At 39.4% G+C, this 23,369-nt stretch overlaps 1 protein-coding gene across 1 annotated transcript in view; it reads right to left on the reverse strand.

Annotated features, from left to right (window-relative positions):
• Positions 1 to 16,938, reverse strand: part of slco4a1 (solute carrier organic anion transporter family, member 4A1) — a 77,893-nt gene extending 60,955 nt beyond the window's left edge. Inside the window, exon 1 of the mRNA XM_070968267.1 lies at positions 16,873 to 16,938. The gene's annotated coding sequence lies outside the window, so the exon portion shown is untranslated. The remainder of the gene's footprint in view (positions 1 to 16,872) is intronic.
• Between the last annotated feature and the right edge of the window lie 6,431 nt (positions 16,939 to 23,369).

Raw genomic sequence — 23,369 nt, forward strand, 5'->3', positions numbered from 1 at the left:
TAGAAATTGTTTAATTTGATACAGTATTGAAAAAGAGGCAAGAAAATGCAGTACAATGGATTTTTTTGTTGATTTTCCGTAACAGAAATTAGAAAAAATTAAAAAATCAGTCATCTTTCTGGAAAATAATTTTGTTAAAAGAAATCATGAAAAATCATAATCATGGACTAAAAATCATGAATCAAACTGAATCATGACCTGAGTGAATCGTTACATCCCTACTATGATATGAACTGTTCAGATAAATGACATATTGGAAGTAAAGAATTTTTGGTACATGTTAATTTGTGAGCTTTTATTAGCTTTGCACAAAGCCAGGCTGACTTTTTTCTCCTGTTTCCCCATATGTGTCTGAGAACTGCATGTATTGATGTCATGCCTGTAAATAAGGAGACTTCAACATGGAGAAGGTAAGACCATATTTGCTGCTCTGTTAAACTTTTCGTTTTCACTTGAGCAAATGTTACTTTTAAGAATATAATGTTGATGGGAGTAATGTGCTGAGTGTAATCTGAAAAGAGAATATTTATCACTCTTTATATCTGCTCTTTTGTGTCTCTCTTAGTTAGGAAGTAAAGTGGCACATTGTTGGCTTTGATAGAAAACAGATACTCCTCGATGCTTCACCTTGCACAGCCAAAGTAAGTGTACACACACACACACACACACAATAGAAAACAAATTATAGTCCCTCTCCAGTAACATTGGTTTGTTTTAGAGCAGGGCGATTATAACAAAAGTCAAAATCTCAATTAATTTAACTTTTAATCTTGATTATGATTAATGAATGTTTATCTCCACCCTTGATGAACAGTTATGTATTTTCAGTTTGTTTTGTATTTTACACTGCCATCACACCTGGATATTTTGTGATATTTTCACACAGTGTCTTTTGGGAGTGAAAACAATGATGTTGGTGTGACACTGGTGTGACACTGTGGTTAAAGTCTAGTTGTGTTTAAGCACAAAACCCACTTGATTGAAGTTATAAAATATCATGGTTTGGGTTAACATGATCACTGTAGACAAGTTTTCAAATTCCTTAAATATATGCAACTTTTAGGCTGAATCCCATTTCACCCCTTGGCCCTACCCCTCCGTTTTGCGCGTTCACGTGGAGGGGTAGGGGTGTCCCAATTCCCATTATGACGGAGGGGTAGGGGGAAGTGGTAGGGCTATGTACCCCTCCAAACGGAGATTTTTCCGAGACACACTCCAAACGGAGGGGTACGACAGATTTCTCAGAATGCCTTGCAAGACCGGTATTTTCTCCATGAACGAAGTTTTAAAATGTACGAAAACCACTTTATTGTCTATTTTAACGTTGTTTCAATGTGTAGTGGTCATTTTCCTCGTAAAAAAAACCCCCGAAAAAAATCGATAGTAGTCAAGGCTTCAGTTACGTGGTTACCGTTGCCAGGCTGAATGCCACTAGCGGTGCTCTGTGGGCAGCCCTGAGGATAATCTGCAGTGATAACGTTATCAATAATAACTTTGGCAACCTCGCTGCTGGTATTCAGTTACATTGATAGCGTTGTGGGATACAACATGCAGGAATGTCATACACAAATCGAATGTGACGGTAGCATTAGCTTGTCACATCTGCCTACATAAGAGGCAGCGACGACTACTGATGACGTATGCGATTGTCGAAGGGGTGTCCCAATTCGGAGGGGTTGACTTTCGGCCCTACCCCTTGGCACTCCGTTTCAAGGGGCAAGGGACAAGGGGTAGGGCTAAGGGGTAGAGGCAGAAAAGAGAAATGGGATTCACCCTTACTGTCATGGCAACAGCGAACACCATGATTGATATGAGCAAGATCAAGTCCATTAGAGTTTGATTATTTTTCGATTAATTGCTCAGCCCTAGTTTGTTGTAACATTCTTTGTTACATTCTGTTTGAATATGGGTTGCTTGGTGCGTGGTATTAGTGTAATATTCCTCCATGTGCCCCTTTTTAACGCATTCCCTCGAGGTCTCTGCATGGCCCTGGTTAGCTTGTAAAATACAATGGGTTCAGAAAATGTTCATTTTTAATATCATCAATCTAGACTCCATATCCCTTAATGACAAAGTGAAAACAGAATTTTAGAAATGTTTGCAAGTTTATTAAAAATGTTAAATATCACATTGTACTTTTTAGACCCTTTACTATAACACTTGAAATGAAGCTCAGGTTGCTTCCATTTCTCTCAGTCATCTTTGAGTTGTTTCTACACCTTGATTGGAGCCCAGCTGTGGTAAATTCAATTGATTGGACATAATTTGGAAAGGCAGACACCTGTCTATATAAGGTCTCAGAGCTGACAATGCATATCAGAGCAAAAACCCAGCCATGAGGTGGAAGGAAATGCCTGCAGGGCTCAGAGACAGGATTGTGTCAAGGCACAGCTCTGGCGAAGGCTACAAACAAATCTGCTACATTGAAGGTTCCCAAGAGCACAGTGGTCCCATAATTCTTAAATCAAAGAAGTTTGGAACAACTAGGGCTCCTCCTGGAGCTGGCCCCCCAGCACAACTGAGCAATTAGGGGTGAGGAGCCTTGGTAAGAGAGGTGACCAAGAACCTGATGGTCACTCTGGCTGTGCTCCAGAGATCCTGTGTGGAGATGGGAGAAACTTCCAGAAGGTCAGCCATCACAGTAACAGTCCACCGATATGGGCTTTATGGCAGAGTGGCCAGATAGAAGCCTCTCCTCAGTGATACACAGGAAAGATGGCTTAGAGTTTTTCTCACAGTCAGAGTCCTTGCCAGATCGGCTTGTTATGCATAATCAAGTTCAAGTTAACCTTATTGGTACCCATAGGTAGATTTGTTCCGCAGCAAAACAGGAGAAGGCATCCCACACACCATACCTGTGACATTTGACATCTGGAACAATCCTTATTACTCAACGTGTAAATTTGACGTGAAAATTTTTGGAAATTTCTCTCTCCATATATCAGTTCGTCCTCAGTCCAATCCTTGCCTTTGGTTTGTTTTGTTCTTTTGAACTTTGTTCCTTCCCAGCTTATCTGAGTTCTGTTGTATGGTTGTGCTTTATAAATTTAATTGCAAACTACAACTGCTTAGTAAGTTAAAGATGTGTTGCTGATTACAGCTTGAAGTGGTGATGAGGTCTTAAAATATTTTTAGAAGGTCTTTTGAAAAGGCACTGAAATTAACTTCAGGATTCCTGTAAATACTTTGGTAATGTATGATAAGAAAAAAACAACTCAAATTAGAAATGCTAATTTCAGTTCTCATGTTTGTCTGTAAAACACCAATAGGTTCACATGGAATGTCTAAACAAATGTCTGTTTTTTCCCTAGATGGACAATCAGAGATATTTAAGGAGGCCCCAGCAGCCAAGCAAGTGAACAGACAGTTTGAAATGATCTGACAACAATTTCTCACACACAGTATGTATTGCCCAAATTAAATGTGTCTTAAAATGATTTTTACATTTGTTTCTTTTGCAAGAAATAGTTACAAAGTTTAATGGCCATGACCTAAGTCCAAATATTACTGTGCATCTTAATAAGCTGCTCCTGTGCTTGGCAGTTGTGGAACAGAGTCCAGCTCTTACTACACATTCATTGCATTGAGAAAAAGGCCTCAAAATTACTCTTATTGCAAATAACATGCAATAAGTAGATTCTGCTATTATATTTTACAAAAACCTATGTAATTATGTCAAATTTTAATCGCCATCCCATGGGGATAGGTTACTTTTTCACTGCAGTGAAAAAAGAATTCATACCATACATATGCAATGTTGACTTACCTTATGACTTTACACGGCTTTACATGATCAGGATTTTTGGGCCGATAGCTGATCAGTGAGTTTAAATAAACTGATAACGGATCATGATCTGATCACGTGAGGTAGCAATATGTCTATATCAAAGTATGCCAGCAAACATTGAAAGGCAGGTCGGCCAGCACCATAAATTCCATAAGCTTCCTTGTACCACCCCTTGCCTTCTCACTGTCACGCCTACACGGACGGGCACTGTCTAAAGATGTTTGCTTTAGCATCCGTTTCGGTTAGGGTTGTCCCGATCCGATCACGTGATCGGAAATCGGGGCCGATCATGTGACTGCAGACTCGATCTGATATCGGACGTTATGTCCCGATCAGGTATCGGATAAATAATATATATATATACATATGTATATTTATTGTTATTTTTAATCACATTTACAATATATGGGCTAGTGATTAAAATAAATGAGAATAAAATAGTATTTATTAAATACCAACGTTTACAGGGCGGGTCTGTGTCTGTGACAGACGCCATTGAACAGCGCATGCGCGGAACACGACACAATACAGCAGTTGTTTTGAAGCTGAGGTGTGTGATATGCTGCTTATGTCTGCTGTGTGGAAATATTTCAAAGTAAACAACAATTGCGCTGGCTCAAATGCTAGTTGGTAACCGTGGCAACAGAAACTCAGAACATACGTTAACATACGTTGTTTCACAGTTTATTAATCACAACGGCAAGGCAGTAGAGGACACACACAAGCAGTAAGAGGTGCACTTGCCCTCTGAAATGATACTTTGTATCATGTAACATAACGTTAAGCAATCATCTCACTTCCCTCCACTGATTAGGCCTAATATAACAGCTGCGGCCAGAGCCGGTTACCATGGCAATGCGTCACAACGAGAGATGTTAAATAGTCCACTCAGGCGCTTCTTGTGAAAAACTTACGATTTTAAAGGAAGAAAACAAACATTAACTTAATAATTGATTTAACATTTATTTCTTTCGTAAGTGACCATGGTATAAGCGGGATGCCCTTCGAGGTGTCCATTATCAGAAATGAAAGCGAAGTCCATTCATTCGCGTCGGACGCTTCGCGTCGGACGGTTCACGGTTATTTTATTTCTGTGTTCTGTTCTGACTTGAGACTGTAATTCAAGCTACTTCATAGAAGTACAACACACTGCACTGCATTGTGCATAAGTGTTACATGTTAATATAAGAGCCATTGGTTAAAAAAAAAAAAATAAAAAGGACATCCTGGATCTTATTTTCTGCTCTTAGTTTGTTTCATAATGTTTTATAGAAGTATCGGATCGGGACTCAGTATCTGCAGATACTCAAAATCAAATGACTTGGATTCGGACTCGGGGCAAAAAAAGGTGATCGGGACATCCCTAGTTTCTGTGTTTTGTTTTTTTTTTCTTTTTCCGTGCTCCATTACTGGAACTCGGCATGCTCCTCCTTGTGTTTCTTATCCAGGTGCCTGATTAAATTTGTCGCGTTGAAACCTTTTACAGATGCTCCCCCACGAGGTACTGTAGCATTTCATAGATTGCAGATGGCTTGTGTTTTATCTGTCTCACTCACTTTGAAGAAGTTCCACACCACTGACATGTTTGTTTGTATCTGAAAGCATGGATGTTGCGTCCGACAGCTAATGATTCAAGATTCAAAAAACTTTATTGTCTGTCACATAGTGACAGGAGTCAAAACCAAAAGCCACAAAGATGGATAATAAAGTTTTTTCAATTTTAAATCATTAGCTCTCAGATACAAACAAACATGTCTGTGCCATGAAACTTCTTTGGAGTAAATGAGACAGATAAAACATAAGCCATCTGTAATCTGTGCAACAGGAGCATCTGCAAAAAGTTTCAACACAACAATGTCATTGATCGGATCGGTGAATTACGAATTACGGCCGATCACAGAAATTGCCAAAACATCTCAATCACCCCCCTGGTGGCTGGCTGTGGTATAGGACTTAAAGTCCACCCTCTCGATGTTGTCAAGTGGAACATGGGGCAAACTCAAAAAGACTCCCGAGTACGTGTTTATTATTTTAATTAAATTGTTTTGTAGGTAGGTAGGTAGTTCTTATGCTGATGTTACCTATAGATGAAGGGTGTTTCCAGTTTTGCCCTGTATATGGAGGTCTAGTCAATGTAACTTACTTGTTGAGCACAGGAGCAGCTGCTGAAAGCTGATCAGATTGTGACTGAAAACATGTCATTTGGGCCCAGGGTTAAAAATACTAAAGTGAAGTTTTTACAGATATTATCCTTAAATGTACATATTGATGTATTTTGATGTACAGTGTTTAATTTTCCATTGTTCAATTGTTTAAAATAACTAATACTGTAAATGTGCAGAAATTCCTATTTGATTAAAGGTGCATATTTTGTTTATACATTGTGTCATTGTTTTTGTACTTGGGGATACCACAATAATGCAGCAAATCAGTGTAGATGGACAAAACAGTTTCATGAAACGACTACTAAATACTCTTAATTTACAGGGATTTGCCTTAAATATAGCTATTTTTGATGTATTTTTAATATATTCTGCTTTTTTTCTACTGTCCAATAAACATATTTAAATCTTGTAATTCTTTAAAATGACAAATTAATACTGTGAATGGGCAGACATTCATCGTTCGTTTAATGCATTTTTAGCATTTTTATACATTATTTCTTAGTGATTGTACATGAAAGAACAATAAATAAACAGGAAATTACTCTAGGTAGACGAGACCACTCCATTAAAAAAATACTAAATACCCTTAATTTAAAGAGAGAGCCATTAAATGTAGCTATTTTCGATGTATTTGTAATGTATTTAGCTTGTTTTTCCACTGTCCAATGGTTGTTTTTTAATTTACAAATTCTATAAAATGACAGATTAATACTGTTAATTTGCAGACAGTTATTCTAAATTTTATGAACCTAGTTCTTTTTTATACATTCTAACTTTGTTATTGTACATGGGGAAAAAATAGTATTTTAACATAAAGTTACTGTAGATAGACTTGGCTATTTCCTAAAATAAATAATGTATACTGTGAAATTACAGAGATTAATCTGAAAGGTATCTGATTTTAATGTTTTTTACTGTCATATGTATGTTGTTTTACAGTATAATGGGCATTTATCACTGTAATACACTGCATTTTAATTTAATTTGACTGTAAAAATCAACTTTTTTTTACAGTTATTATATGTAGTTCTGTGATATGGTTATTTACTGTAATTTTACGGTATCTGTTTGGAAACTTTGCTGCCAGTGCTCTTACCGTTTTTTTACAGTTTTTATAATACTGTAAAATTACATAGATTAACCTGAAGGTTATCTGTTTTTTATCTGTTAATCTGAAAGGTATCTGATTTTAATGTTTTTTACTGTCATATGTATGTTGTTTTACAGTATAATGGGCATTTATCACTGTAATACACTGCATTTTAATTAAATTTGACTGTAAAAATCAACTTTTTTTTTACAGTTATTGTACGTACTTCTGTGATATTGTTATTTACTGTAATTTTACGGTATCTGTTTGGAAACTTTGCTGCCAGTGCTTTTACCCTTTTTTTACAGTTTTTTTTTTTTTACAGTGCAGGGTTTGGGTCGTCGGGGCCCCCGCCCACGACTACCACCCATATCGCATAGCACCAGAACCCTTCTGATCCTTCCTGCGAGTGGTGGGCCTACGAGAAGGCGGGCCCACGTCACTCCTTCAGGCTGCGCCCAGCCAGGTCCCATGGGCAAAGACCCAGCCACCAGGCGCTCACCTGCGAGCCCCAACCCCAGGCCTGGCTCCAGGGTGGGGCCCCGGTGATGCCAATCCGGGCATGTGATTGTCTAATTCATTGAAATCGCCATTAAATCCTTGCAACTATGTTTGACATGGGGGAAGAATTATTGATGCTTTTTTAATAATGGCCAAAAGCTGACATGCTACATTTCACATGCTTTCTGATGGATGAAGTAAAATAACACAAATACATAAACATGTGTGCCCAAAACACAGTGTTGCATGTATCTGACTCAGGACATGGACACACACAGACAAACTTACAGTACATCAACCTCCTGCCCTACATCTCACAGACATGCCAGCAGATGCGACCTTGCTGCCTCCTGTTGGTAGCGAAACCAACTGGAAGACGTGTCTGGCATCATAGCCTAAAAGGTAACTTGTTCAAGAGGAGACATCCATGTGCATTTGAGATGAGACCAAGCTGTAAACGAAGCTTGGTGCTCCCCATCTGTCTGCACAGCAAAGAATGATGGAGGGTAAAAGGGCTCTGGAGGAAAATGATTGTATGAAAATTTCTATCGTGAAAAACAAAGAATGTTAGGTGTCACTAGCGAGGACCCATTTGATGTGAAAAGCAAAAAACATTTAAAAAAAAAAGAAAAGATGAAAGAATGAAGTTGGACTGAAGTATATGTAGAAATCCTGATCTCAAATATACACGGTTCATAAGGCTCCGTAGGCTAGATCTGAAGGGAGGATGTGGGGGAGTCACTAATAATATACTTTCCAGGAACTCCACTTCTCTCAAACCACTATTTTACATGACGGAAATGACAGCAGTGTTACTGTGTCTTTCCTATGTGTTTTCAAACATTTTGTAGGCTATTTATTCAATAGAGCTGTTCGTTACAAGAACAGAATTCATAATTACACCATGTCTTAATGGAGACTAAATACTATGAGTATGTCTATCAATTTCACTTTCTATTATCATGAAGAATGCCATGTCTTTTTATCAATCAGTCACATCTTTTAAAATTATGTGTCATACTGTCAGGTCCTGGTCTGTGTCACTTCTTGTTTTATTTTGTAAGGGTTTTCAGTTCCTGTTTTGTGGTGTCTTGTTAGGTGTTCTGATTTCCCCATGTGTGTGACTGTTCATTGTCTACACGTGTGTCTAATTGGTCCACCCCTCGTGTGTATATGGGCCATTCTACCGAATTGGTGTAAACTGCTGGCCCCAGACAAAAAAACTAATTTAAAAAACATTTAAGTATGCAAATTTTCAATCTTTACTAAGATCCTGCAATTATCTATTGAAACCCAAAATGATATTTAAGATATCAGTATGCTTAATATATGTAAAATCATCATTTATAGGGTACTTTACATTGGGAGGTGGCTGTCCCCAACCCCAACTCCTAAATTTCAATTCATGAAAATGATAGCAAAAGGATTTTTGTAAAAATGTTCTACTGTTGTTTTTACAAGTGTCTTTTTGATTTATTTGAAAGTTAAGTGTAAAAAAGTAAATTGATTTTATCTATTTTTTGTAAATCATGAAAATGTATGTAAAAAATCTTGTCCCTCATTTTCTTGTCAATACCGAAACATTGTAGGTTTTAGTCCATAGGCTAAGACTGATTTAAGCCACACCTCTAATTTTTTTTATCAGGAAGTATTCCTTTGTCCCACTCATGTTTTGGCTGCATGGTGAGTAGCTAGCTCTGATCATTTTGAAGAAAAGGTGTTCAAAAGTCTGAAAATCAGTGTGTAACTTTAAGAGACGTCACTACCGAACACTTATTTTCTGCATTTAAACAAACTTTTTTTGGTTTTATGGCAGAAAAAATAGTTTTTATGTGTGTGCAATAGTTCAGAAAAGTGCTAGCTAACCATGTGCTGATTAGCCTCTTTAAACTAGACTCAAAGTTAGCTAAAATTGTCACTACCGAAACATGTGGTGATGTTTCGGTAGTGACAAAATGGAAACTCCTCCCTCTGTTGGTGGATACTCCCCTTTACTTGCCCTTTACCTACTGTGTATGAACATCAGTATGTTTTTGAGTGCACACACAGTAGTCATCAAGGAATGTGAAGAGATATTTGCTGAAATTGACAGAAAGTGTATTGGATTACAAATGAAGACTGCACCTTTAAGTCAGCACGTTCCATTAGTTCCATTGGTCAGGCTCAGATTGCCACTGCTTTCTAATTACTTACTTCTTAAAATGTGTCAGTAATGTTAATTTCTATGGTTAACTTATACAGGGAGAAAGCCAGTATGCCAGCAAAAACAGGAGCAGAGAGACTGAGGGAGTACAGAAAAAGGTTGAGGGATGACCCTGTGAAGTACGAAGAGTACTTAGAAAAGGAAAGGGAAAGAAATAACAAACGAAGAGAAGAGGGAAAGTTGAAGAGTGTCACTGAATTATCTGCAAGGGAGCAAAGACAGCAAAGAAAGGAATGGAGGAGAAGACAGAAAAAACACAGGATGATGAAAAGACAGAAAGAAGTAGCTGTTTCCAGGGACACGCCACCCAGCACTTCCAGTGAGAGTGAGGGGAAAAAAGGGACCAAAAGAAAAACAATCAGCAAATACAGAAAATTAAAGAAATTGGAAGAGAAGATAGCAGAGATGCAGAGGAAGAAAGAAAGATATAAAAAGCGATGTCAAAGATTAAGGCAGAAGATAACCTCAGAAAAGTCAAATTCTCCAAGATCCAAAACACAGATTGATGCATAGAAGTACAAATTTCCTAAACATGTGACAAAGACCCTACTTTTTCACAACACACGCACGCATCAAATTAAAGAAAAATACAAGTCTGCGAGCTACAAAGACAAACATTCATTCAGAAGATCTCTCACAACCGGGCTACTGAGGAAGTACAAACTTGTCTCTACAATGAGAAAATGTGTTGGCATCTCCTACAAAGTGTTCAACAAGACTGAAAACCACCCATGTCTTAACTTCACCTATCAGAAAAATCACAAGCAAAAAAACATAGACATAGTCAAAACATTTCTGAGTCGAAATGACAATAGTCGAATATCAGCAGGAAAGAAGGAAACAATCACAAGATTTAAAACAAAGAAACAAAAGAGGTTTCTGTCTGACACAATGCTGAATTTGTATCAGAAACTGATGCTGGAGATGCCTCATCTGAAACTATCCTATTCACTTTTCTGTAGGATAAAGCCATTTTGGATTGTTGCTCCAAACATCAGTAACAGGGAGACGTGTCGTCACTACCGAAAATGTGCCGTCACTACCGAAACATGGGATGTTTTGTCAAAAATTATATATATATACATATATATATATACATATATATATATATATATTGTATATTGAATTATCAACTAAGATATTGTGATGGTGTTTGGTTCAATCTGTATTAAAACTAATGAATCCTTAAGTTTGTAATCATTATGAACAACTTTATGCCCTTTTCAAAGAAAAGTTGGATTCAAAATCCAATGATTCTGATAAATCACGCTTAAAAAAAATGTTAAAGTTATATAATTTTTAGTTTACCTGAGAATTTTGAAAAATAAAATTTAAAAAAAATATATTTACAAGGTAGATGTAAGCAAAATTTTAATAGATCAATATAAGTCTTTTTTTCATGTGATATTTCATTGTGTTTCGGTAGTGACAAATTTTGGGAGAGGAAAAATAATCCAAAACTGTATGAAAATACAAAATGAGAATTAACTGTACAACTACTAGAAATGTGTACCTTGGATATTATACAACTAACATTCATGAAAAGTTTTGGGGAAAAGACACATTTATTTCAAGATGTTTCTAACTCTGACTTTGCACCAATTCTGTAGAATGGCCCATATATACCTGCCCTTCCCAGTGTGTCTTTGTCAGACTGTCTGCGTCCTTGTGTCAGTAGCTTTCCAGTGTTCTTCCTCATGTTTGACTTCTTTGTGTTTCGACCTGTTTTGTCTCTTATTGCCTTTTTGCCTAGCGTCTTGGTACTTTTGCCTTCCTCACGGTTTTCTGGTTTTTTATACTCTAGCTTGTGTTTTTGACTCCGGATCTGCCTAGTGATTTTGTACTGTTGCTTTTCCTGACTGCCTTCCGTGTAGTGACCTCGAACTGTCAATAAACCATCTCTTATCATCTGTCAGTCTCTGATCTGCTCTGTGGGCCCCCAGTTTGTCTGTCTGATCCCTGACACATACTTAGCGATGGGGTCAACCACATCTCCATACAGAGTTATAATTCAACCAAAACTTTTGCCTTCTGTTCCTGAAGTAAGAAAATCCCTTTGTAATTTGTAATTATGCAAATAGCTATAAATTCAGTTGGACAACTTTGCAATGCCCATTGAGTTGATGCCATTGAGTTACTCTGTGTGTTGCTCCCTTCACTGATTCAGTGGCTATAATAAAATTTCTTGCATTATTGTTTTTTTCTAAGGGGAGGGTCCAAATTAAACAAACAAGTAGTAATAATAATAATATTTGGCAGGATCTTGCATTTTTTCTAAGATTAAATGTAAGATTAAACCCCCTCCCTGCCCTGGTAATTTTATACACTACCTAATTGATATGTCAAATTATGTCAGTAACACAATGTGGCTGAGAAAACAGTTTTGAAATTGTACGTCAACAGGCACGGGTAGCTGACAATGCAAAGACTAATGCCGACAATAAAGATAGTGTATTAACACATGAAAGGTACCTTTGACATTTTATAGCTTACAAATTGCATAACTCAATTGCCACTTGAGTGCACAACATTCCATGTGGAGCATTGAGTCCTTTATCCTGCTCTGGCCCCATCTGTGTCTGTGAACTGGGTCAGACAGTCTCTTCAAATTAAACTGCATTATTTCTGCACTGTGCTTATCACCACAGCAACAGAACTGTGCTGTCTTAAAAATAAATATTTTTAATATGAGATACACCCTGTGATTTTTACATTGTGCATTAAACAAAACTCTGATATCAGTAATAATACACAGTTGTTGACAGATTAAATAACTGACAGAGGCATCAGTCAACACCTTGTTGAAACCGTGTTCAGATGTCAGAAACAGCAAAGTGAAAACTAAGTTCAACCTTTGATGAGGTAAGTGAGAGGTTTCTTATGGTTCAACAGGAAATGCTGAGTCATTGCTCTGACAGCCCTGGCAGAAACACACTCTCCTTTTAGTGTAGTGCAGTCTACAGATGCAAACAATGACTTTTGTGACACAAGCCTGCATACTCACACACAAAACATCAGGGTAACAGCTTTATCTCTGACTTTTTTGACTTAACTGGAGGAAATCCATGACAATTTGATTTATCTGGACTTTTCTTACCTGCCAAGTAGCAGCAGCCATACCAGGAGATGTTTGAGAACACACCATATGTTTAATCTGATTGATGAGTGCACAGATAAGTGCAGCTGATTTTCTGTGTGCACATCTTCATGTATATTACAAATTTGCCATGCACTTATGTTGAATAATTTAAAGCTACGGCTCCTGCGCCATGTGCATAAACGCACAAATCAGTCTCTCAATTTAAAGATGGACTGATTGTTTCAGCTGCTGTGGGATGCTGCAGGTGTTTAATAAGCTCAAAGGAAAGAATCTGACACTCAGCCAGCTGTGGACAACAAGCAGAACAACAGGGATGAGTGTAAGGCACTATACGCACATGCAGTTATCTCTCACTGTATTTTGTTAATATCCCACCCATTATGTTCTCACTCAATTTTAGCAACAACCTCTATTTTACTAAAACCAAATATCTGTATCAATGTCTTACAAAAAGCTTCGGCATAACATTTTCATGACCTTAAAATAACAGTTGTATATGTTCTCCTTGTAAACCAGTGACTGCTACTTCAGCCACCTTTCAATCAAGCTTCCCAAGTTTGCTGATCACAGCACAGTCCTAGGCCTCATCAAGGACAATGAAAAGTTGGCCTAAAGGAACACAGTGTCACAGTTGGCAGCATAGTGTCCAGATAATAACTTGGAGCTCAACTTCAGCCAGAGGGTGGAGATGGTCATGCACTTGCAAACAATCCACCTTCACATTCCCCATTACTCAAGCTCACAGCCTCTTCAGAAAGCTTCACTCCACCAGCACCAGGACCACCAGACAACTGAACAGTTTTTTTCCCTAAGGCCATCACTCTCCTCAACAACCCATCATACCCATCATAGCCAATGGCAACCCCCCCCCCCCCCCCACACACACACACACACTACTGTACGTCCAAGCACAGCTCCAACACCATCATTAAATTTGCTGCCAATATCACCATCATTGGCTGCATCACAGGTGGTGATGAGTCAGCCTAGAGAGAGCAGATGAGAGCACTGACGTCATGGTGCAGTGACAACAACCTCCTGCTCAACGAACCAAGGAAATGATCGTGGACTACAGGAGGCTTCAGGAAGGAAAACACGCCCCAATCCACATTGAGGGAGCAGCAGTGGAGAGTGTCAGCAGCTTCAGTTTCCTGGGGATCAACATCAGCGAGGACCTCAGCTGGACTCGCCACACGGACCTGATTGTAAGGTCTGCAAGACAGCGCCTCTTCTTCCTGCAGCGTCTGAAGAGGTTTGGCATGAACACTAGGATACTGTCAAACTTCTACAGATGCACCATCAAGAGTATGCTGGCTGGAAACATCATGGCCTAGTACGGCAGCTGCACCACCCTGGTGCGCAAAGCACTGCAGAGGGTAGTAAAATCAGCCCAGCGCATCACCCGAGCAGAGCTGCCAGCCGTCCAGGACATCTACAGCTAGTGCTGCAGCAGGAAGGCCAAGAGGATCCTCTCTGACCCCAGCCACCCCAGCCACAGACTGTTCATGCTCATGCTTCAGGCAGTTCAAGAGCATCTGGACTAAAACCAGCAGGTTCAAGGACAGTTCATACCCAAAAGCCATCAGACTGATAAACAGCTGAACTGCCATACACACACACACACACACACACACACACACACACACACACACACACACACACACACACACTTGCACCTCTAGTGTTTTTATTCTATTCTAGTGTTTTTATTCTATTTTTATTCTATTCTAATTTTATAAAGCTGATTTTTTATTGCACCGTGAAGTTGAGTTTGCACCAAGCACAAAAAATTTCATTACTGGTGACGATGTTACATTGTTACAAGTATATGACAATAAAAGAATCTTGAAATGTCGAACACACTCACACTTCATCTTTTAATTGTTAAAGTTCTTGTGCTGTATTGTCAAGTCAAATTCTGTGTGCATTGTACATGTGGAGAATAAAATGCTTCTGATTCTGATTTGGGTTGTCGTTAATGGTTGGTGGTATTGTTATCACAGTGTGTGAGTGTCTGTTTTCATTTCCCAGTGGGGACTTTAAACTGACTGCATACCCACCCATGATGTGCTCCTGTCACCATGGTGACAAATAGTGATACAAATATGTGTGTGTGTGTGTGTGTGTGTGTGTGTGTGTGTGTGTGTGTGTGTGTGTGTGTGTGTGTGTGTGTGTGTGTGTGCGTGTGTGTGTGTGTGTGTGAAAGAGAGAGAGGGAGAGAGAGAGAGAAAGAACAAGTGTGTTTGTGTGCACATATGTGTGCCTATATGGTTCAATTAATGGGAAATGAATAAAGGACAAAAGAGTGATGCTCACTGAATGTCTCACAAAATTGGTAGAACGGCCAGCATATTGTTAGATCACTTTACAATGAAATAGAAACAGTGATGCCACATGTATATGATGATGAAGAATCATTTAGAAAATGAAGGAGTTCAAAAGCAAATATATTTTATTGATTGTCATGATAGCCATGTCATGTTTTGTCATTTGAATGCATTATATGTGACGCAGAAGCTGCAGGAAATATTTCATCTGCCTTAGTCCTTCACAATGTGTTTTGTGTTCTGTTAGATGAGATTCACAGTGCAGGGTAATGTATGTGCATTTTGACACTAAACAAATCTGTTCACATTCATCTGCTGAAGAGGGAGAGTTTCTCTGTTGTCACCTCACATCTCAATTTAACACCTGGACAAACCACCAGGAATTTGTGACATCACAACTAGTTTAGAGCAAATCATGTTCCAGTATGCAATTTACACAAGTGCACACATAGAATAGGCTTTTGAGACTTTTGTGTCCAGCAGTTAAATATTCGAAATGAAAAATATTGTTGCATTCATAGCTTGTGGATTTTTCAAAAATTATTAAGGAGTAGATGTAATTTTAAGAAAAGTTTAATATTGAATTATTATTATAATTATTAGCCTATTAACAAACCTGTCACACCCAAATTAGAATTTCTATGTCTTAAAACATGTCTAGACGATATCTTTGACAATTATAACTTTAGGCTAAATGTAAAATATCATGTGGGCTTCCTGTCTGCCATAGCTTTACCACAGTATATCTGTGGGCATTAATAAATCCAACAGATGTAATAATTTCTGAAAGTTCAGAAAAAGTTCAAACGCTTGTTTCTTCTTTAGGCTTGCTCTAAATGCTAATGTTGTTGCTTAGTTGTAACTCGCAGGTTTGCAGTGTGGGAATCCCCGCTGAGCGTTCTGTGCTCGCTGTGATCACGTTCAGAGTCCCCTGAGAGCTGCCGTGGGTACCTGACTACAGCACAGTCACTGTGGACTTGACAGGAAACAAAGCATGCAACGCGACAGACGACACCCATTATCCCACACGTCGATCCTCTGCTCTGCTGGCTATGCAGTGGTGGATATTTACCACTGAATTGAACTGACAATGAATTGAAAACATATCACATGATTAGTGATTCTTTCGACTCCAGAAGAAATCAAAGGCACGTGGCAGGGAGAGTATGATTAGGAATGATACCTATGATTTTCGTCAATTAGGCTATGGGCAGGCCTACATCCTATTGGCCTGGAAATTTTACAAAAGAATGAGTGAACTGACCCTCTGATGGATATCCTCTCATAATTGTGACATGAGCCTACTTTAGATTCGTTTCGTGTGGCTACTCGATGGCTTAAGGTCTTCTACATAAATTACAGTAACACGATTTCCTTCAGGGCTGTATTGTATGGCAGAATATGCCCATGAATGAGAGAAAGCTCCATGTGAAGGATTAATGCAACCAGATGCTGTCGATAAACAAAGGTTTTATTCATTTTAGCCCATCAGGACATCTGCAGTTATGAAGAGAAGCAGTGTCTCTGTGACCAAATGTTCACTACGGATCGCTAAAGATGTTACAGATTACAAAGTAAATGTATTTCGGGCAACCATGTGGCTGCATGGATGTCCAGCATCCATGCTGATGATGCTGAGAAGCCGCACGCACGACGATGTACATCCTTCAAAATCAACAAATGAAATACATAGGCTTACCTTAAATTACATGGTTTGTCGCACATAATGTTCTATCATTCGCGCTTTGTCTCGTGGGGAAAACGCTACAAATAATTGTAACGCTACTGGTTAGCGCCCAGCATCTGCAGTGCGAGACTGCGGTAAAGTTCGAAATATATTCACAAATTCGAACTTCTGGGATCAATTCCTCCCAAGCGAATATTTCTTAAACAGCACACGATACCTCTTTCCAACCGTGGTAACACAGACAACGAGCTACAACCTACTTTTTTTTATCAAAAGGAGTCGTCCTTCATGCAGTAGGAATTACATTGGTCTCTACGAACAGCCGGCAGCGAGACTAGAGCGCAGGGACCGTACACAAATGTCTACCGATTAGAAACAACAGAAGATTATTCAATAACTTCCCTTCTGTGAAGTGTAGTACCACCAAACTCACCTCACACATTAATTGCATCCTGCTGGTGATACTACAGCATTTGCTTTGAAGAAACATGTTTTTACATAATTTGGGGGCAATTCTAATGGGAATAATATTAAATAACTTGACTTTAATAGTGATAGTTCCCTTACACATCAGCGGCCTCCTGCTGATTAAACTACAGTATTGAGGTTGGGAAAATGTGTTTTTACATAATGTTTGGGAATTTTTGTTGGTAATAACATTCAATAGTTTCACTTCTGTGAAGTGTAGTACCCCCAAAATCCCCACACACATCAATGACCTTCTGGTGGTTATACTACAACACTTAGTTTGGGAAAAGGTGCTTTTACATAATATTGGGAAATTTTTATTGGGAAAAATATTCAATAACTTCATGTTTATAGCATGTAGTGCCACCAAAATTCTCTCACACATCAATGACCTCCTGCTGGTTATACTACAACACTTAGTTTGGGGAAAGGTGTTTTTACATAATTTGGGGAATGTTGGGGGGAATAACATTCAATAACTTTATGTTAATAATGTGTAGTGCCCTCAAAATTCCCTCACACATCAATGACCAATTTTTATTGGGAGTAATATTCAATAACTCTGCTTCTGTCATGTAGTCCCGCCAAAATCAATCCATTTCCAATCCAATCCATTTTATTTATAAAGCACAATTTTAAATAAACACAAAGGTTTCCAAAGTGCAGCACGGTGGCGCAAGCAGGTAGTGCGCGTGCCTCACAGCAAGAAGGTTGCCGGTTCGATCCCCGGGCGTGGCCTTTCTGTGTTTGCATGTTCTTCCCGTTTATGCATGGGTTCTCTCCGGGTACTCCGGCTTCCTCCCACAGACTAAAAACATGCTCATTAGGTTGATTGGTGACTCTAATTTGCCCTTAGGTGTGAGTGTGAGCGTGAATGGTTGTTTGTCATGTGTGTTGCCCTGCAATTGGCTGGCGACCGGTTCAGGGTGTACCCCGCCTCTTGCCTGTCGAAGCTGGGATAGGCTCCAGCCCCCCGCAACCCCGAAAGGGATAAGCGGTACAGAAAATGGATGGATGGTTTCCAAAGTGCTGTACATGGGGCAAGACCATTTAGAGACTTAATAGCAAATAAAAGAATTTTAAAATGAATTCTAAAATGGACGGGTAGCCAGTGGAGTGAAGCTAAAATTGGTGAAATGTGCTCAAACTTCCTTGTGCCAGTTAAAAGACATGCAGCTGCGTTCTGTGCCAGTTGAAGATGTGCGATGGAGGACCCACTAACCCCCATATAAAGTGCATTACAGTAATCCAGCCGCGTGGTCACAAAGGCGTGGATTACTGTTTCAAAGTGCTGTCTCTGGAGAAAAGGTTTTATTTTTGCCCTCACCAGACAGCCGCCACACTTACCCCGGTGGCGGTGGTGTTTTGGGCGAGGGAGTGGTGCTGACGTGCGGCACAGGTATGCCGGGATGTACAACAGGAGAGGAGGCAGAGTTTGATGTCCATCATTCTCAGATCTAGCAACATTTGGCAATCATACACCAGCAGAGAGTTGATATTATGTGCAACAATTGTTACAAACAGAAAAAGCACGAACAAAGTGTCTGGAGTGGCTGACGGAATGCCTCACACACTGGCGCCATCTTTCCACCCAAGGAATCACCTCACACATCAAACAAATGAAGAACCCAATCAGATGAAGGCCCTTAATAGGGTGACTACTCAGTAGCCAATACGAAGCAACTTTCAATTACCCTCTTCAATAGGAGGTCACTATTCGCATGAAGTTATTGATTATTATTCCCAATAAAAATTCCCCAAAATTATGTAAAAACATCTTATCCCAAATTAAGTGCTGTAGTATAACCAGCAGGATGCAATTAATGTGTGAGGTGAGTTTGGTGGCACTACACTTCACAGAAGTGAAGTTATTGAATAATCTTTTATTGTTTCTAATCGATATAGACATTTGCAGACGGTCCCTGCGCTCTAGTCTCGCTGCCCGCGGCTCGTCGAGACCAATGTAATTCATACTGCACGACTGGAAAGAGATATCGTTTGCTGTCTAACAAATTTTCGCTTGGGAGTTATTTATCCCGGAAGTTCGAATCTGTGAATATATTTCTAACTTTAGAGCGGGTTGGAACTGCCCTTAGGTGTGGAGGATGATTGGTGCCACCACAGAGACGAAGATAAGGAAACATAAGACAGATGAAGATAAAGATGAAGATAGAGGGATAAATATTATAACAAAACAACAACAACAACAACAACAACAACAACCATATAATAATAATAAGAAGAAGAAATGAGAGCAAATCACACCCTTTTTAGCATCTTTCCGCTGCTCTGCAGGGTATGGAGGGGGGCAAAGCCCCTGGCATCAATGGGCTGACAGTTCATTTCTACAAAGCCTTCTGGGAGGAATTGGGCGAAGACATGCTGGCAGTGATGAATGCAAGCTTTGAAGAAATGTCTTTGCCCTTAAGTTGCAGGAGAGCTGTGATAGCCCTGTTGCCAAAGAAAGGAGATCTACAGGACATAAAGAACTGGGGGCCAGTTTCTCTCCTCTGCATAGGCTACAAGATACTGTCCAAAGCTCTGGCTATCATACTCAGAGAGTTGTTAGACCAGACCATTCATCATGTTATACGCTCTGTCCATTGAACCTCTGTTCCACAGGATACGGTCTGGTGTCAGTGGTCTGTCCAGCTTATAACAAAGCCCACATTCTGTCAGCATATGCAGACGCTGTTTTAGTTCTGGTCACTAACCAAAAAAAATGTAGATGATCTTGGAAAATGTGTTCTGGATTTTGGTATTTTAACAAAAGCAAAGGTAAACTGGAAAAAGAGTGAAGCCTTGGCAGTGGGGAGGTGGTCTCGTGGTCTCCCAACGAAAGGTTGCATTAAGGTGGCACGGTGGAACAAGTGGTAAAACTGTCACCTCACAGCCAGAAGGTCCTGGTTCGAATCCCGCTGTGGGCGCTGGTGGTGTGTCCTCCACCATGTCTTCAGTGCCTGCTGCTCGAGGAAAGGGGCCTTTCTGTGTGGAGTTTACATGTTCTCCCCATGCTCACCTGGGGTTTCCTCTTTAAAAACCCCCACTAAAAACATGCAAGAAGATCACCACCAATGGTGACAAACAGAAACTGGGTCCCCAGGCACCGGTTGGATGGCAGCATGTGTGCATGTGCATGAAAAAAAAAATCGTGTGACAAATAAAGGGGATTGTCCCTCTGATTCTTCTTCTTCTTCTTCTTCTTCTTCTTCTATTAAATATTTGGGGAATTCATTTGGGCGACAAAATGACAGTGAACAGGAACTGGGAAGGTGCAATAGAAAAGGTACAAGGAAAACTAAATAAATGGTGGTTATTGCCTAAAATGTCCTTTAAAGGCAGGGTCTTAGTTGTCTTGTTGGTTTCTTTGTAGATAAAAGAGCTTGGTCTGTACCAGCTCTATATGGAAAGTGTCCTGAGACAACTTCTGTTGTGATTTGGCGCTATACAAATAAAATTGAATTGAAATTTAATTGAATTGAATAATCTGGTGGCCTCTACACTGTGGCATCGCTTGGTATGTATGGAGCCACCTAGTGGCTTTATTAAAAAATTACAGGCAAATTTAGTAGATTTTTTTGGGGGGGGGGGGGACTACACTGGATACCTCAGGCTGCACTTTTCTTGCCTAAGGAGGAAGGGGGGAAAGGCTTAATACACATTGAAAGCACGATAGCAACTTTTCGTATTCAGTTTATTCAGAAATATCTCACAACTGGAGGCGAAGCTCTTGTTTGGAAGGATGTTGTGAGTGCTATTCTGAGGAGAGTCAATGGTCTTGCGCTCTTACCCCGAATTAGTTGACTTTACTAGAAAATTGCATGGAAACCTGTTGCCTTAAACCATCTAAGTTTTTACACAAGATAAAACTAAACAAGTCAAGTTGTATTGACATAGAACCTTAATTGGATGCAGAAGTCATAATTCAGTTTACATTAATAGTCCTTACTCAAAATCATTAGTTCACATAAATTGTTTATTTTCTGGAGTCCAAGTTGAATAAACTAACTATTTAAAGTTAAATATACATAAACATATATAACAAATAACAAATATAACACTTATCGCCACTTAAAATCATTTGTTGATATACATTAATTAATGTATTTTCTTGTAATTTAATTATACTATTTTGATTTCAAGATTATTGTATTAAATACATTGTTTCAACCAAATTGTATGGGAGGGAAGAAATTAGAGAATACGTTTAAATGTTCCAGTGTATTTTATTGCTAACGTTGCAAGAGAACACTGTTTGATTGCAGCAATCAAAAACCTTGTCAACCAAAAGACAAGTAAACACAGGCATTAAAACTGCTAGGTAACAATTCCAACTGGTTTTGATAAGGAATATTAAAACACAGCATGTAACAATATCCGCTATATCCTGGTGAATGAATGGACACATACAGACATGCATTAAAACTGGATAAAAGTCCCTAAAACTTCAACTTGATTGAAGAGCAGATCAACTGTGTTTACTTACAAATCAACTGAACACTAATATGCAGTCCTAAGCATACACTTCTATATCTTGTAATGTAGAACACAAGTGGCTGGACATTCCCGTCCCCCATTAGACTTCAACAAAAATCAAAACATAATACAAAATGACAAGCACCTGTTCATTTCCTTTGTATCATGGCTGACAAAGGGGAATGAAACCACATAAGGCTTTGTGTTGTATTTTATCAAACTTGCAAACGTTTGGAGGGACTATCAGTGTCAAACAGGGGACAATTGTGTGACGGTAACTGGAAGCAGGACTCAAATGCAGAGAAGCAGATGTAACAGTTTATTGAAAAGTAGCAACAGAAAAGGAAAAACAACTCAGGAGGCCAAATACTGGAACGAAGAATGAAGTCTCTGCTGGAGGACACTCAACAGCTTCTAATAAGAAAAAACACAAAACGCTGTTAAGGGAAAGCACACAGGCAAAAAGGAAAAAACAGGCGCTGGAGGAAAACTCAACAGACACCAAAAAACAAAAATCTCCACTCAGAGAAAACTCACAGGCAGGACTCGAAACAGGTGCTGGAGAAAACTCAACAGTCACAGGTAGGCAACAAAAAGCTCCGCTGGGGGAAAAAGGGCACACAGGCAAACAAAAGGCAGACTAGCACTGGAGGATAACTCAACAGACACTCAAGAACAAAAATCTCCTTAAATGGTGAGGCTCACAGGCAGGAAAAGTAAACTCACAAAATAACGACAGCATGCACAAAGGCAAGGCGGCTGGGGGACACACGAGGCAGGGACCAGGAGATCTGCACGGAGGTGAGAAACACTATCATGGGCTAAGGGATCATCTGGCACCAGAGTGCGGGAGAGGTGTGCTTAAGAAAGGGAGTCCTAATGAGGAGATTAGTGACAGTTGTGTCAGGTAACTGCTCAACCCCAATGAAGATCAGCCCCGCCCCTGACGCGTTCCAGCCCTGGAAAAAACACATAGTGACAGCGTCAGAGCAGAGCACCAAAACCATAGCTACAACAGACAATAACAATGTTGCAGTTAGCAATTAACGCTGCTAAAACAATAATCTTCCCTGTCTCAGTGTAGACTGGTGGGATGTTGACTGGACTCTATATGAATGAATGTAAGGTTGTGCCTTGCAATTTGGGTCAATTATTGCAAGGCACAACCTTTCTTTTCATTGTTATGTAGATGATCTACAAATCTATCTGCCCATGAAGCCTAACAGTCACATTGCAAAGAATTCTTTGTTTGCTTGTGTTGCTGATATTAAGCACTGGCTAGCCCAAAACTTTCTTCACTAGTGTGATGATAAGACAGAATGCATTGTGTTTGGGGATACTATGACGGCTGGCTTTGGCACCTTGTCTTCAAAACTCAGTCCAACCGTCAGAAATCTGGGAGTGGTTTTCGACAGTCATCTGAAGTTCGACAAACAAATTGACAATGTTGTCAGGACTAGTTTCTTCCAGCTACGTCTACTGGCCAAAGTTAAAATGTTTTTAAGCCGTCATGACCTAGAGAAAGCCATCCATGCGCTAATCAGTTCAAGATTAGACTATTGCAA

Source organism: Chaetodon trifascialis, chromosome 8 (assembly GCF_039877785.1).
Source record: "Chaetodon trifascialis isolate fChaTrf1 chromosome 8, fChaTrf1.hap1, whole genome shotgun sequence".
Lineage (NCBI taxonomy): Eukaryota > Metazoa > Chordata > Actinopteri > Chaetodontiformes > Chaetodontidae > Chaetodon > Chaetodon trifascialis.